At 50.3% G+C, this 16,073-nt stretch overlaps 1 long non-coding RNA gene across 1 annotated transcript in view; it reads left to right on the forward strand.

Moving 5' to 3' along the window:
• LOC144806252 (uncharacterized) overlaps positions 1-16,073 on the forward strand; it is a 153,343-nt gene that overhangs the window by 35,520 nt on the left and 101,750 nt on the right. Inside the window, exon 2 of the long non-coding RNA XR_013605741.1 lies at positions 11,197-11,261. This is a non-coding gene — a long non-coding RNA (uncharacterized LOC144806252). The remainder of the gene's footprint in view (positions 1-11,196; positions 11,262-16,073) is intronic.

Below are 16,073 nucleotides of genomic sequence, written 5' to 3' on the forward strand. Positions count from 1 at the left end.
GGGCTCTTCTATCCGGGGCCCCTGGGGCTGAGCTGGGCTCTTCTATCTGGGGCCTCTGGGGATGAGCTGGACTCCTCTATCCGGGGCCCTGGGGATGAGCTGGGCTCTTCTATTTGGGGGCCCCTGGGGCTGAGCTGGGCTCTTCTATCTGGGGGACCCTGGGGCTGAGCTGGGCTCTTCTATCCGGGGCCCCTGGGGCTGAGCTGGGCTCCTCTATCCGGGGGCCCCTGTGGCTGAGCTGGGCTCTTCTATCCAGGGGCCCTGGGGCTGAGCTGGGCTCTTCTAGCCCGGGGACCCCTGGGGGGCTGAGCTAGGCTCTTCTATCCGGGGCCCCTGGGGCTGAGCTGGGCTCTTCTATCCGGGGATCCTGGGGCTGAGCTGACCTCTTCTAACCGTAGCCCTGGGGCTGAGCTGGGCTCTGCTATCTGGGGGCCCCTGGGGCTGAGCTGGGCTCTTCTATACGGGGGGCCCCTGGGGCTGAGCTGGGCCTTTCTATCCGGGGGCCCCTGGGGCTGAGCTGGGCTCTTCTATCCGGGGCCCTGGGGCTGAGCTCGGCTCTTCTATCCGGGGGTCCTGGGGCTGAGCTGGACTCTTTTATCCGGGGGCACCTGGGGCTAAGCTGGGCTCTTCAATCCGGGGCCCCTGGGGCTGAGCTGGGCTCTTCTATCTGGGGGCCCTGGGGCTGAGCTCTGCTCTTCTATCCGGAGCCCCGGGGGTTGAGCTGGGCTTATCCCCCCCCAATCCTGTACAGTCAGCCCGCAATCTCGGCTTCCTTTTTGACAACACCATGTCCTGTAAAGCTGAGGTCAACAAAGTCACTGCGGCTTGCTTTGGTAAGCTGCGCATGATTAGGAAGATTTTTCCCTACCTTCCTCAGACGTCCCGTAAAACGATTGTCCATGCTCTTATCACGACACATCTGGATTACGCCAACAGCTTGTATGCCGGAGCTCCCCTTTATCTCATTGACCGATTGCAAATCGTCCAAAATGCGGCAGCTAGGCTTATTGGAAACATCCCCACCCGCAAATCAGTTAAAGCATATCGCAATGACCTACACTGGCTCCCTATTGCCCGCCGGGTTCAGTTTAAAATCCTGACCCTTGCCTTTCGGGCTATCCATGGAATTGGCCCAGCATACCTGAGTAAAAGACTCAAATTATCCATGTCAGAAAGAAACCCAAGATCCAATAGCCTTCGTCTACTGACTGTTCCTAGATTTAGGCTCGCCCGGAGTGGTGGCAGAACGTTCAGTGTGACGGCTGCTAAATACTGGAATGGCCTCCCTTTGGACCTCAGGTTCATTGAGTCAGAGCAGACCTTCCGTCGCAAATTAAAAACCTGGCTGTTTTCCCAACTCTGATCAGGTGTGCCTTTGTAACCTCTGGTTGGATGGTAGGACCCTGGCTGCCCTCTCTAGTGATTAACTTGTTCTCTTAGCGCCGGGACACCCCAGACGGGGGTAGCTGTGCGCTTTATAAGCTTCTTAAATAATAATAATAATAATCTAACTGGGGCCTCTGGGGCTGTTCTGGGCTCCTCTATCCGGGGGCCCTGGAGGGCTGAGCTGGGCTCTTCTATCCGGGGGCCCCTGGGGCTGAGCTGGGCTCTTCTATCCGGGGGCCCCTGGGGCTGAGCTGGGCTCTTCTATCCGGGGCCCTGGGGCTGAGCTCGGCTCTTCTATCTGACGGCCCTGGGGCTGAGCTCTGCTCTTATATCTGGGGACCCCGGGGCTGAGCTGGGCTCTTCTATCCGGAGCCCCGGGGGTTGAGCTGGGCTTATCTAACTGGGGGCGTCTGGGGCTGTGCTGGGCTCCTCTATCCGGGGGCCCTGGAGGGCTGAGCTGGGCTCTTCTATCCGGGGGGCCTGGGGCTGAGCAGGGCTCTTCTAACCGGGGCCACTGGGGCTGAGCTGGGCTCTTCTATCCTGGGGCCCCTGGGGCTGAGCTGGGCTCGTCTATCCAGAGGCCTGTGGGGCTGAGCTGGGCTCTTCTATCCGGGGCCCTGGGGATGAGCTGGGCTCTTCTATCCGGGGGCCCCTGGGGCTTAGATGGGCTCTTCTATCCGGAGCCCCTGGGGCTGAGTTGGGCTCCTCTATCCAGGTCCCTGAGGTTGAGCTGGGCTCTTCTATCCAGGGGCCCCTGGGGCTGAGCTGGGCTCTTCTATCTGGGGGTCCCTGGGGCTGAGCTGGGCTCTTCTATCTGGGGTCCCTGGGGCTGAGCTGGGCTCTTTTATCCGGGGCCCCTGGGGCTGAGCTGGGCTCTTCTCTCCCGGGGCCCCTGGGGCTGAGCTGGACTCTTCTATCCGGGGCCCCTGGGGCTGAGCTTGGCTCTTCTATCTGGGGGCCCTGGGGCTGAGCTTGGCTCTTCTATCTGGGGGGCCCCTGGGGCTGAGCTGGACTCTTCTATCCGGGGCCCCTGGGGCTGAGCTGGGCTCTTCTATCTGGGTTGACTTAGGGCTGAGCTTGGCCCTTCTATCCGGGGGCCCCTGGGGCTGAGCTGGGCTCTTTTATCTGGGGACCCTAGGGCTGAGCTGGGCTCTTCTACCCGGGGGGCCCCTGGGGCTGAGTTGAGATGGGCTATTCTATCCGGGGGCCCCTGGGGCTGATCTGTGCCCTTCTAGCCGGAGGCCCCTGGGGCTGAGCTGGACTCTTCTCTCTGGGGGCCCTGGCGCTGAGCTGAGCTGGGCTTTTCTAACCAGGGGCCCCTGGGGCCGATCTGGGCCCTTCTATTCGGAGGACCCTGGGGCTGAGCTGGACTCTTCTATCTGGGGGCCCTGGGGCTGAGCTGGGCTCTTCTATCCGGGGGCCCCTTGGGCTGAGCTGGGCTTTTCTATCCGGGGGCCCCTGGGGCTGAACTGGGCTCTTCTATCCGGGGGTCCTGGGGCTAAGCTGGGCTTTTCTATCCGGGGGCCCCTGGGGCTGAACTGGGCTCTTCTATCCGGGGGTCCTGGGGCTAAGCTGGGCTCTTCTATCCGGGGCCCCTGGGGCTGAGCAGGGCTCTTCTATCTGGGGGCCCTGTGGCTGAGCTGGGCTCTTCTATCCGGTCTAAAGAACAATATGTGTGCCAGGACTGATAGTTATTTGAAACAGATACTTTCTAGTGACCCTTATGAATGAAACATAAACGTCTGCTTAATCATTTGCATAATTTAACCGCATGCTTGCGGCGGCTTTTTTTGCTGTGTGCGGCGTTTTTTTAAAACGCGCGTTACATGACGAGCTCAGCTCGTCATCAGCGTGCGAGCGGCACAACTCATGACGAGCTGAGCTCGTCATGAGCAGGGAAGGGGTTAATGATGTAGCTTACATTTTTTGTAAATTTTTTGAAAGAAATATTCTTTGTGCAAACAACCTTATATGGCAAATTACTAATTATATATACAAATATGTACACAATATACAATACATTTACAATTGAACAAACTGCACTTACACCACATACATACCTCTTTCAAACTTGACATACACACTATACAATGGTCCCTAGGTACACTATAATGAAATCAGAAATTACACTTCAGGAATGAAACCGATTGTAATAAAACATTTCAAGTAATTTTTGGATTTGTGACTGTGAATTAAACTAAAGAAACAGTGATGACCTGGGACAAGATCGACACGTTTCAAACCCTCAAACTGGTGGGGTTCTCATCAGGACCAAAAAGACTCTAAAAGACAAAACCAAAAACCAATTTGTGGATAGCTGCTACAAAAACTTCATTGTTGGTGCCTGACCAATTGCCGGCTCCCCTACCTTAAGTCTTCTCAGCAAGCCCTTTTCGTACGTGATGAAGTTGTCTTTAAATCTGAAATTTACATAGACCCAAGTTCAAACCTTCTATACTCTGGCTGATAGACAAATGATAACACTTAAACACCAATTAGTAATGCTCAGACACAAAACATTCAAATGTGTGGCCAAAGGAACTTACCCCTATTGTAATTAATCTGGAGATGTTTGTAGGAGCCTCCTAGCTACCTGTTGGAATAGAGGAAGTGAACTGAAATCAGCCATGACGGCGTGCCATGGGTAGTACGGTTGATACTTCATCTCATTCCTAGATCTAGGGAGGGTGCAGCCTTGTACTCATTTGTTCTTGCCTTACTACATCGGGTAGTACCGCCCATGACGGCGTGCAATGGGTAGTACGGTCGATACCTCATCTCATTCCTAGATCTAGGGCTGGTGCAGCCTTGTACTCATTTGTACTTTCCTTAGTACATCTGGTAGTTCCACCAATGACGACGTGCCATGGGTAGTACGGTTGATACCTCATCTCATTCCTAGATCTCGGGAGGGTGCAGCCTTGTACTCATTTGTACTTTCCTTAGTACATCTGGTAGTTCCACCAATGACGACGTGCCATGGGTAGTACGGTTGATACCTCATCTCATTCCTAGATCTAGGGCTGGTGCAGCCTTATACTCATTTGTACTTTCCTTAGTACATCAGGTAGTACCACCAATGAGGGTGTGCCTTGTGTAGCAGTGTAGATACTTTCCCAGGTGTTGTACGCCTCTGAAGATGGCACCATTCCCAGGGGACGTCTCATCGCCACAATGCTGCTCCTCTGGTTGGTGTTGCAAGCGATCCAGAAGGCAGTTTTGTTGCTTTTTACGGGCACTTTGCCCGTAGTGGCGCTTATAGTCCGTGAACAGATAGCTTGTATGGAACCCTGTGTCTGTGGTACAGGTCCCACTCGACCCGCTCTGCCTGCTTTGTTCTGCAATACATACTGTCTGAGCCACCTATACAGGACACTGTGTGTACCGAGCCAGTACGGTATCAGGTGCCCCCCGCTTTAGGCAACCCTGTCTCACATTCTGAGGTATGTGGGGGCTAAGTGACCAACAAACCAATCTTGTAAACTGGACGGGTGAAAGGGTCCACAAGGGTCGTGAAATGCGTAGGGCTGAGTAGGAACGGCTGCATCTTTGTAGGAGTGGAAAGCGTAGTACCGGTATCTATAGGATCAAAGTTCACCCATGAATAAAACATTTCAAAGGCATACACTGCATGCGCATGTACAACAAATGTTACTGCACCCCTGTGCTCAGGGTTGCCTCTGTCTTCACAATGTTGTGTAACTTCTGCCCTGTAATTGACTCCGATCAAACCAGGAGCGTCATATTTAAAGAACCATTTGAACTAACGAAAGATCCAATGTGCAAATACCAAAGATTTGTTTGGATTAGTAGTTTTGTGCTGAAAAATTCCCCTAATTGTTCGCTCTGGAAAAAAAATCTACCTGAAATATTTGTTATGCTCACATTGACCCCTTAAATGCTGGCCCCTCTCTCTCCCCTCCCCCACGTGCTGAGCACTTTCTTTTAACGTATTGTGTGTAGTTTGTGTTTAGGGTACATAACTTTTTTTCACAAAAGGTAGCCATGGCAAATTTGGTACCCTATTATGTCTAACATCCAGGGGATTGTAAAGGTACCCAGGGTTTTTGGATTCCCCTGGAGGGGACCCAGAAAATAGGCAAAATATAGCAAAATGTTTACATTTTTTGAAAAAATAGGGAAAAGTGCTTCAGAGAAAACTGTTTTTTTCCTATAAATGACATTGTTGTGCATTTGCTGTGCTAAGGCCACCATCTTCCCAGCTTGTAGGGACAAAAACAGTTTTTCTACAACAGTTTTAGCCCATTTTGCCTATTTTTTGTGCTCTCAACTTTCTTCCAGTTTTTGGTGTAATCCACTGTGAAACCCAGGGGGGGTCCAGGAAAGCTGCAGATTTATGAAAGTAGACACAACTCAGAATTCACAAAGGGGTCATATGTGTAGATCCCTCAAGATGACTGTTGAAATAACAAAATATTGAAAATGAGTAGGACAAAAATGCCATTTGTGACAACATTTTCATCTGTGAATTTCTGTCACAATGGCCAATTTACAAAACTGTTATTTGTACCTCTCTAAACTTGAGGGTGCCCATACTAGAATATGATTCAGAGGACGCGTCTGGCTGAGGTGTTCTGGTTGGTCTGGAGTTTGTGTAGCAGGGTTTCGTTGATTCCGGCATAGAGGGCGTTGCCGTAGTCCGGTCTGCTCGTTATGAGTGCATGGGTGACGGTTTTTCTGCATGTGGTGAGGATCCACTTTAAGGTCTTGCAGAGGATGTGTAGGGAGTTGAAGCAGGTGGAGGCGACGGCGTTGATCTGGCGGGTCAAGGTTTGCTGTCTATGAGGATCCTGAGATTCTTGGCATGGGTGGTGAGGGTAGATGTTCGTCCTATCTTTAGTAGCCACCAGGTGGAGTCCCACGCTGACGTGCTTTTTCTGAAGATCCCGGTTTAAGTCTGTCAGTGTTTTAGACATTTGATCTTCATCCAGTGGGCAATTCCAGTCACACAGGAATAAAACTTCATCCGGGTACTGGGCGTCTTGGCCATGAGAGACAGTTGTGTGTCAGTGTACGACAGGACGTTGATGTTGTGAGAGTGGATGATTCTAGCCAAAGGGATCATGTATGCGTTGAAGAGGCTCGGGCTCCAGGAAGATCTGCGTGGAACTCAGCAGACAAGGTCACTGGAATGCAACGTGTATGGTGACAGGATGACTGACTTGGTTCTTCCAGTCAGGAAGAAGCAGATCCATCGGAGTGCGTCTCGTTGGATTCTGATCTGGAGGCGTTGGATAAGGATGGGGTGGGAGACTGTCTCATACTCTATAGAGAGGACCAGGAGAATGAGATCACCATGTCTCTTGTGTCCAGAGTCATGCGGATGTCATCCATGGCGGGGATGTGGACAGTTTCCAAGCTGTGGTTGGGGCTCAAAGCAGACTGGGTGGTTTTGAGGAGCTGGTGGTCCTTGAGGTATTCAACAAAGTGTCTGTTGATCATTTTCTCCAGGACGTAAACCGGGAATGGAAGCAGGGAGATCGGCCTGTGGTTGGTGAGCGTTTAAGGGGGTTTCTTCAGCAGTGGGAGGACAGTGGTGTCTTTCTCTCAATCAGTTCTTCCTCGGGGTCTGTAGTAAGATCGAGAGATCCACCCCTAGGCACCACCAACTCTGAATGCTGTATTAGCGCAGAGTATTGGAGTGGCCAGGCAAGGGAAAGGGGTTTAGGAGATAGGAACTGCGAGGAGTGAGATTTCAAAAAGAGAACACACATAATATTCAGATGGAACTTGAGTTTTGAGTTCCCCATAAAACTTCCCCCGCTCTTGAAGGATTAGGTTTTTTACCCTGTTTGGTGAACTTAGAAGAACTCTCTCTCTCTATTCTGCTTTTTTGAGGGTTTCTGCTTCTATACTGGCTCTCTTAAAATTAGGCTGTAAGATAAAGGTGATTAGGTGAAGTCACTTGTTCAACGCTAACCATTTAACACCTTAGCTACACCCGATTCTAGACACTGCTACAAGGATACGTTCCGTAAAGAGTTTCATTAAACATTTCTCTCCCTCTTCTTCAATATTTCAATGCCCCAGGTTAAGTCATCTGGCTGCGAAAGATAGTTATATGAACTGAACAATAATATTCATGAATCATGTTCTTTACTCTTCAGTCAAACGGGTTTGTCTCTATGGAGCTGCCTTCCCTGGAATTATTTCGACTAATAATGGTCTTTAGTGGTAGCACAAGAAATCAGGTTACATTTTGGCTCTTACTTCTAGTTAGAACCAAAACTATGACGAGGCTTGAAACTCCAAGGAATCAGCTCTCTCTGCCTCTCTCAGCCCTCACTAGGGGGGCATCCACTCTATCCCAAGTGAAGGCTGGATCACTCACAGCGTGAGCGTACTCACCACCAAAGAGCTCAGCTGAAGAAATGTTGGCCAACAAACTCCGTCAACAAAACGAAGTAATCCAGTTTATCGCGGAAGCTCAGGAAAGAAGGGGTTACTCCGATCATTTCCAGGAGTAGCAATTGTAAGTGAGAGCACTGTTCCAGTCCTAGTCAGTGAGGCTGTTCTTGTTTTTGCGGACTGGTCTGGTGGGGGTGGGGGTGTTGGACCAGGATGCTGAACTTGATGAGGGCTTGCTCTGTCCAGGAGACTGGTGAGGGCTCCTCGAATCTGATGTTGTTAAAGGAGGTGAAAATAGGATTCAGGAGGTGTCCAGTGACTTGGTTTGGTCCCTGTACTCTTCGGGTTAGACCCATGTTTGCAAAGTCTTATTTTAAGTTGGAGTTGTCGTAGCCTTCCAGACAGAACTTCTCGTCTCCGAGTTGGATGATATTGCTAGTGTCCAGGGCTAGTGATGTGACGATGTCCGTTATGGAACCAGTGAAGTTTGTGTGCGGTCCTGGTGGTCTGCAGATGAAAATGCCGCTTAGGGTGAAGTTGGCTCTGATGTAGTGTCTTTGGAGGTGGTGTCACTAATGGAGTTCTTGTGGATGATGGTGATTCCGCCTCTGAGCTTGTGAAGTCTGTCTTACCTGGTGATCTTACACCTGGATGGGGGAGGTGGCTGCGGAGATGCCAGGTGCTGATGCAGGGTTCAGCCAGGTTTCCGTGAGGAAAAGTAGGTCAGTGTTTTGTTGTGCAGTAGGTCCCAGATCTCTGTGGCTTGGTTGGTGAGTGATCGGATGTTGATGAACTTGCATTCGAGTGCGGAGTGTTGTGTGACTAGTTGCGAGACTGTGTGTGCGAGAGAGTGGGGTGTTGGTTGCTGCTGGTGCGGATGCGGTGAGTGTTGGGTGTGGGTAAGTGCATGAAAACTTGTAGGAAGCGGAAGAGAATGCTCCCTCGATGTTGTGGTGGGCAGTGAGGCACCAGCTTGTGGAAGGGTGGCTGGGGTTCAGGGCACAGAGGGTCCCAGTAGGTAGTAGCCTGTTTAGGGGTGCAGAGGAGGAGAGGCCTGTCCAGGGGTGTAGAGGAGGAGAGGCCTGTCCAGGGGGGAGAGGAGGTGAGGTCTGTCCGGAGGAGGGGCAGAGGAGGAGAGGCCTGTCCATGGGTGCAGGGGAGGTGAGGCCTGTCTGGGGTTGCAGAGGAGGAGAGGCCTGTCCAGGGGTGCAGAGGAGGAGAGTCCTGTCCAGGGGTGCAGAGGAGGTGAGGCCTGTCCATGGGTACAGAGGAGGAGAGGCCTGTCCAGGGTGCAGAGGAGGTGAGGCCTGTCCAGAGGAGGTGAGGCCTGTCCATGGGTGCAGAGGAGGAGAGGCCTGTCCAGGGGAGCAGTGTCTCTCTTCGGGCCTGTGCATAGCGCCCCGAGGCCCAGGGTGGAGTCAGAGGCGCTGGATGGGGTGAAATGAACTCTGAGCTCCTCTGTCCTTAATGAGAATCCTTCACTGAGAGGCCTGTCCAGGGGTGCAGAGGAGGAGAGGCCTGTCCAGGGGTGCAGAGGAGGAGAGGCCTGTCCAGAAGAGGGTCAAAGGAGGAGAGGCCTGTCCAGGGGTGCCAAAGGGGAAAGGCCTGTCCAGAGGAGGGGCAGAGGAGGAGAGGCCTGTCCAGGGGTGCAGAGGAGGTGAGGCCTGTCCAGGGGTGCAGAGGAGGTGAGGCCTGTCCAGAGGAGGAGAGGAGGAGAGGCCTGTCCAGGGGTGCAGAGGAGGTGAGGCCTGCCCAGAGGAGGGGAAGAGGAGGAGAGGCCTGTCCAGAGGAGGAAAGGCCTGTCCAGGGGTGCAGAGGAGGTGAGGCCTGCCCAGAGGAGGTGCAGAGGAGGAGAGGCCTGCCCAGGGGTTCAGAGGATGAGAGGCCTGTCGAGGGGTGCAGAGGAGGAGAGGCCTGTCCAGGGGTGCAGCGGAGTTGAGGCCTGTCCAGGGGTGCAGAAGAGAAAAGGCCTGTCCAGAGGAGGGGAGGAGGAGAGGCCTGTCCAGGGATGCAGCGGAGTTGAGGCCTGTCCAGGGGTGCAGAGGAGGTGAGGTTTGTCCAGGGGTGCAGAGGAAGTGAGGCCTGTCCAGGGGTGCAGAGGAGGTGAGGCCTGCCCAGGGGTGCAGAGGAGGTGAGGCCTGTCCAGGGGTCAGAGGAGGAGAGGCCTGTCCAGGGGTCCGGAGGAGGTGAGGCCTGTCCACGGGGCAGAGAAGGTGAGGCCTTTCCAGGGGTACAGATGAGGAGAGGCCTGTCCAGAGGAGGAGAGGAGAAGAGCCCTGTCCAGGGGGCAGAGGAGGAGAGGCCTGTTCACGGGGGCAGAGGAAGAGAGGCCTGTCCAGGGGTGCAGAGGAAGAGAGGCCTGTCCTGGGGTTAGAAGAGGTGAGGGCTGTACAGGGGTCAGAAGAGGTGAGGCCTGTCCTGAGGAGGTGAGGCCTGTCCAGGGGTGCAGAGGAAGAGAGGCCTGTCCAGGGGTCAGAGAAGTTGAGGCCTGTACAGGGGTCAGAGGAGGTGAGGCCTGTCCTGAGGAGGTGAGGCCTGTCCAGGGGTGCACAGGAGAAGAGGCCTGTCCAGAGGAGCAGTGTCTCTCTTTGGGGCCTGTGCATAGCGCCACAAAGCTCGGGCAGAGTCAGAGGCTCTGTATGGGGTGGAATGAACTCTGGGCTCCTCTGTCATTAAAGAGAATCCTTCACCGAGAGGCCTGTCAAGAGGAGGGGCAGAGGAGGTAAGGCCTGTCTACGTGTGCAGAGGAGGTGAGGCCTGTCCAGAAGTGCAGAGCAGGTGAGGCCTGTCTAGGGGTGCAGAGGAGGCGAGTCCTGTCCAAGGGGGTGCAGAGGAGATGCGTCCTGTCCAAAGAAGTGCAGAGGAGGTGAAGCCTGTCCAGGGGGTGTAGAGGAGGTGAGGCCTGTTGTCAAGGGTTGGGTTTTACTGACAGTGCCGACACTCCCAGGAGCAGAATGATGAGATTTATCGAATTCCACCACTGGTTTTCCCACAGCCACCAACTGAAAAGTTAACTGGTGGCCGTGCGAACCCAGCCGGGGGAAAGGGGAATGGGACAGAGAAGAGACTGCCTGACCTTCTGGCTCTTCCACTCTACTCTTCCTTTCTGCCGTACTCTATTTTATTCCTTTCTTACTCCCTCTCTATCTTCAAGTATGAGTGGAAATAGCTGTAAAAGAAAAGCACACCATTACTAATTTCCTTCAATTCCTTCTCCACTTTCTTACTCTCTTTCTCTCTATTTCCTTACCCAGAGTGCCTATGGCTTTTGCTCCTCATCTATTCTTCAATATAATTATTTTATTATTTGGTAACCTGCATTATAAACAACATTTTAGCACCCTTTAACTCTGTGAGTTCATTTATTCTTTTTCACTCATTCGTTCATTCACTCACAGCCTTACTTTCTTATCTTCTGAATTCTTATCACTTCTCCCTTAGAAACCTTCTGGAGCCTCCGGCGTCAACCAAGCAACAAATAAATCAGGAACTGAAGTATTCAATGGGTAAGTATTAATTATTCTCCTTATATTTCTTTTTTCCTATTTACTTTAAATTGGTATTTCTCTCTAGTTCTAAATTACCAAACTAACTAACCGACGCACCGAAGAGCTCTAACCTGCGCCTAAGCCTGGCACAAAATTGCACTATTTCTATCTAACTAGACAACAGAAAGAACGTGACTAATCTCTGAAATTCCGTTGGTGAAGTGCATTTGGTTCTAAAATCAACCGGCGCACTTCACAGCAGGTCTAGACCTCACGCCCGTGTCCAGGAACTCAGGACTAGACCGGCAACTTCCACCGTGGTCCTCCATGTTGGTAGTACAGGGGAGAATGCCCGGTTCCGAGCTATAATGACCCGCGACCTTTTGCGAGCAGGTGATCTTTGCAATGCTGGTTCAATGGCAGATACTGCAAGACAAAGAAGAGCTTTGATTCCTTTTTCCTGCACCCTGACACCTGTCCAGGGGGTGCAGAAGAGGTGAGGCCTGTACTGTGCTGAGGAGGTGAGACCTGTCCAGGGGGTGCAGAGGAGTTGAGGCCTGTCCTGGGCCGGGGGTGCAGTGGAGGTGCGGCTTATCCAGGAGGTCTATGCCGAGGGATTGAAGGGCAGTGTGTCACTGGCGTCTATAAGTGATGCTGTCATATCAGTGCCCCCTAAGCCTGGAAAAGACCCTGTAAGTGTATATCTTATTTCCCTCTGCCACTGCGTCACAGTGATAAGAAATTCCTGCCTGATGTGATGCGACTCGGCGATCCCTCCTACTAGAGAAAATAGTCTCCCCTGTACAGTTGGGATTTGTCCCACATAAATCCACAGCGGTTCATCTCCGGACGGTATTCGCAGTATTCGCAGTGCTGCATCAGGTAAACCCAAACATGAAGTCAGCTGATGTCGATAAGGCGTTTGACTCCCTGGAGTAGCCTTTTATGATCGAGATGTGTAGGCGGCTTGGTATGTCAAGGAGTTTGAGATCATGTATGAAGCTGCTGGACACACAGCCTATGGCCTGCGTTGACGTAAATGGGCTCAACTCAGACGCCATTCAGATCGCCTGGGGCACTGGGCTTAGTGTTATAATTTCTGATGTCTGCGTCTCAAACTGGAGGGTCGCTAATTTGAATCCTGGTTGGTGCACTAGGGAATAGTGACTTGTATATTTTTACAGTGCTGTCACGTCTGCCCGTGAGAGAGAGCACTTTGAATAGGAAAGCCAATAGTTTAAAGAAAGGATTCACGAAAATATAAAATAGGCTACACAAATTATAGGATGGGCTGTACAGAGTATAAGATCAGGCAAGCATAATTTGCAAAAAGAGAAAACGCGTAAATTCTTACTGTGCTATCAGATTTTACATTTTTAGTAACCGCAATCATACTGTAGCTAGTGTTACTGCATTAAAGAAGTACTGATAACAACCTCACGGTAATCTTAAAAAGAATTATATCAGCATACTACGATTATTTGCCACCACCAAACAAGCAAACTGACCCAGAAGTTACAAGTTAGCCATTACGGCTCCGGGCCATTGCTTACATTGATGGCCCCACCCAGGTCTCTGGCCCTCTGGACAGCTATCTAAACAGAGGACATGCCCGTTTGAGAAGCTGGTAACCCCATTGCTTCTTCGAACAGTTCATTTATTGTGGCGCTCCATTTTAAGCGACCAAACTCTCACCCCAATGGCCTCCTCAACATGGTGCGATGTTTGGGTGACATTGGTTCCGCAAATTCCTGAAGCGTGCATAAAGCACAAGCCCGAAATCCATCAGCCTACATCTTCCAGGATCAACACCTAACGAGAAGAACAAACGCAGAATTAAAATGTTTTGATAGACCAATGTCATAGTCACAGTTTGATGCACGGTAGTCGTTCACCGTATTAGCAGGTCTTTTGTAATTTGGCTCTCCTACCTGGAGACGGTGGTTATGTGGTCACTATTAATAAGGGGTTATTGTCCGCCATTGCGGATACACTGTCTACATAAGACAAGTCGGTAAGCTTTATAATGTTGTCTATCAGTTGTCGCTTTATCCCCTTCTTGTAAAATATGCAGACCAAACTTGAAATAAGTACACTTTGTTGTGAGAATAGCTATTATTGCCGCTGATTTCTTTTATTGCAGCACAGCAATGCCTCTATTATAAGGAACATTGATTATTCGAATAGTATTGATTTAATTCCAGAGTGACTTTTGCACCATTAAGGCGATAAATAATACATTGACCTCATATTTGAGTTGGATCGGTTTATCCTGTTAGAGTCCTGTCCTTCGTCGTCGTTTTCTAGTGAGCGGACTAGGCTCTAGAGGATCATAGGGCTCTGCCCCTCCTTTTGCTTCGACAGTGTTTGCCTTTAGAGATGCTGATATGCAGTGCGGAGACCTGCAGTTAAGCGGCTCTGAACGAGTGAATGAAATCCATGCTGGTGGTTTGAGTTGGGAATGTGCCTTTCATGTTTATTTCTTCCATCCTGACTCCTTCGAGGCACATACATTGTGAGATAAGGGGACAGAGGCACAGAAAGAGTAGGATTTGCCTAGTACTAAACAGTTTAAGTCTGATGAACACAGGACTACTTTTTCCAAAGGTTATTACTTGGCCACGTTACATTCTGGTGAATAGTCGATGAGAGTGGGCGCTGTGTACCCCACCCCTCCACCAGAGGCAATGTCTATGTGGTAATCAAACCCTCGTGTCATCGGTATGCTAAGGGTAAGATTTATTCACCACTCACCCAACTGCACCAGGAACGTAACTGCCGGGAACACTCCTGGCAACGCATCAACAACAACATTCCAGGAGCCGCTGGAAGGAATCTTTAGTTAAAGACGCATCACCACAGTCTGGGCCCATTTTTAAAAGCACAATTTTACTTACAACTTTAGGATGGCTGTAAATACCTCCGATCTTGGACATAAATGGGGGGAGAGGCATAAATTTACTTAGTGATTCCTAAAGCTCAATATTTTACAAATTGGTAAGTCAGGGTTAAACACGTAGTCTCCTGGTTGCACAGTTTCCGAGTGCAGTAAACCACACGTGGGGTGGTGGAGATCGTGAGGGAGAGGCCGAGGGACTACAATACCAGGATAAGGACCTGTATAGTGGCCCTGTCAAGAAGTAACATTTGGTGTTTATTTCCAGCATCTTTAGGTAAAGTGGTAAAGCCGGGATTAGATGTTATGTCTCCCCTCAGCCCCTCCTAGGATGATTGGTCTGTGTGTAAAGGCGCTTTTGTGTAATACGTACGTTTGAGGTGCAGAGCCCATTTCAGGTGTCTCCCTTGTATCTAAGTAGCCTCTAAAGTTGTGCGCTGTTCCATAACGTTAGTGATACTCTGCATTCTCTCCTCTCACTGCATGTCCCGTCGCTGCTTTTTAGAGTCACTCCTTGTATTGAAATTCTTTGAAAAGCAGATTACCCTTGTAGGGAAGATTATAATCTCTCTGACACCCCTTGGTACGTAATATCCCATACCTGGGCCAAAAAACAAAAAACTGACTCTGCATGATTTACTATATGGTATTACTTCCTTAAAATATTGCTCATTTTGCCCATGCTTCAGTCCATATGAAGCTACTCTTTGCCCTCCCACCCCCTTGTCCACACAGTACACTAGATCCCGCCAGGTATTACATGCTCACCTGCATCAGATTCTCCTCGTGCCTTGCCTCTGTTATTGCATTATTTGCATCAGATTCTCTTGCTTCTTGGCTTGTGTTATTGCATTGTTTACATCAGATTCTCCGAGTGCCTGACCAGTGTTATTGCATTGTTTGCATCAGATTCTTCTCAAGCCTTGTCTGTGTTATTGCATTGTTTGCATCAGATTCTCCTAGTGCCTCGCCTGTGTTATCGCATTATTTGCGTCAATCCATGTGCCTGGTCCGTGTTATTGCTTTGTTTGTGTCAGATTCTCATAGTGCTTTGCCCGTGTTATTGCATTGTTTGCATCATATTCTCATAGTGCCTGTTCTGTGTTAATGCATTGTTTGCGTCAGATTCTCCTAGTGCCTGGCCTGTGTTATTGCATTGTTTGTTTCAGATTCTCATAGTTCTTGGCCTGTGTTATTGCAGTGTTTGCATCAATCCTAGTGCCTGGCCTGTGTTATAGCATTGTTTGCATCAGATTCTCCTAGTGCCTTACCCTTGTTATTGCATAATTTGCTTCAATCCAAGTGCCTGGCCTGTGTTATTGCATTGTTTGCATCAGATTCTCCTAGTGCCTGACCAGTGTTATTGCATTGTTTGTGCTGTATTCTCCTAATGCCTGGACTGTGTTATTGCATTGTTTGTGTCACGTTTTTCTAGTACCTGGTCTGTTATTGCAGTATATGCGCTGCTTTTGGTGTGTTATTATTCTGATAGTTGCAGCTTTTCTAACAAACATGGTACCTTTTATCCAAATCAAGTGCATCTGACTGCAAGGACACTGCACTCTCCCTGCAGTAGCAATCTACTTCCTATTTATGTAGCAACAGACAGTACAGCATGTCTGCCAGAGATATCGTAGGGTCAGAAACAGTACATAGGTCAGTAGTGAGTAAGATTTTAAATAAAGAAGCTGCTGTGATAGACGACAAAACATCCATCTCGAAACAACAGCAGTAGGACAATGGTTCATGGAATGATAATGGTAGAGTTATTTACACGTCTGTGCAGTCCGTGTCACTTAATGTTCTTTTCTTCCACTCTCATGAGATGGTTTTACAAGGCAACTCTGAGCTCACTGGGTGTGGAGCTTCCACGAATCCCAGAGACAGGCTGTTCCAAAAACGGTAACAGAGAAGGTTGAAAGATCTGAGTCTTG

This window comes from Lissotriton helveticus (assembly GCF_964261635.1).
Source record: "Lissotriton helveticus chromosome 1_1 unlocalized genomic scaffold, aLisHel1.1 SUPER_1_unloc_57, whole genome shotgun sequence".
In the NCBI taxonomy this organism is placed as follows: domain Eukaryota; kingdom Metazoa; phylum Chordata; class Amphibia; order Caudata; family Salamandridae; genus Lissotriton; species Lissotriton helveticus.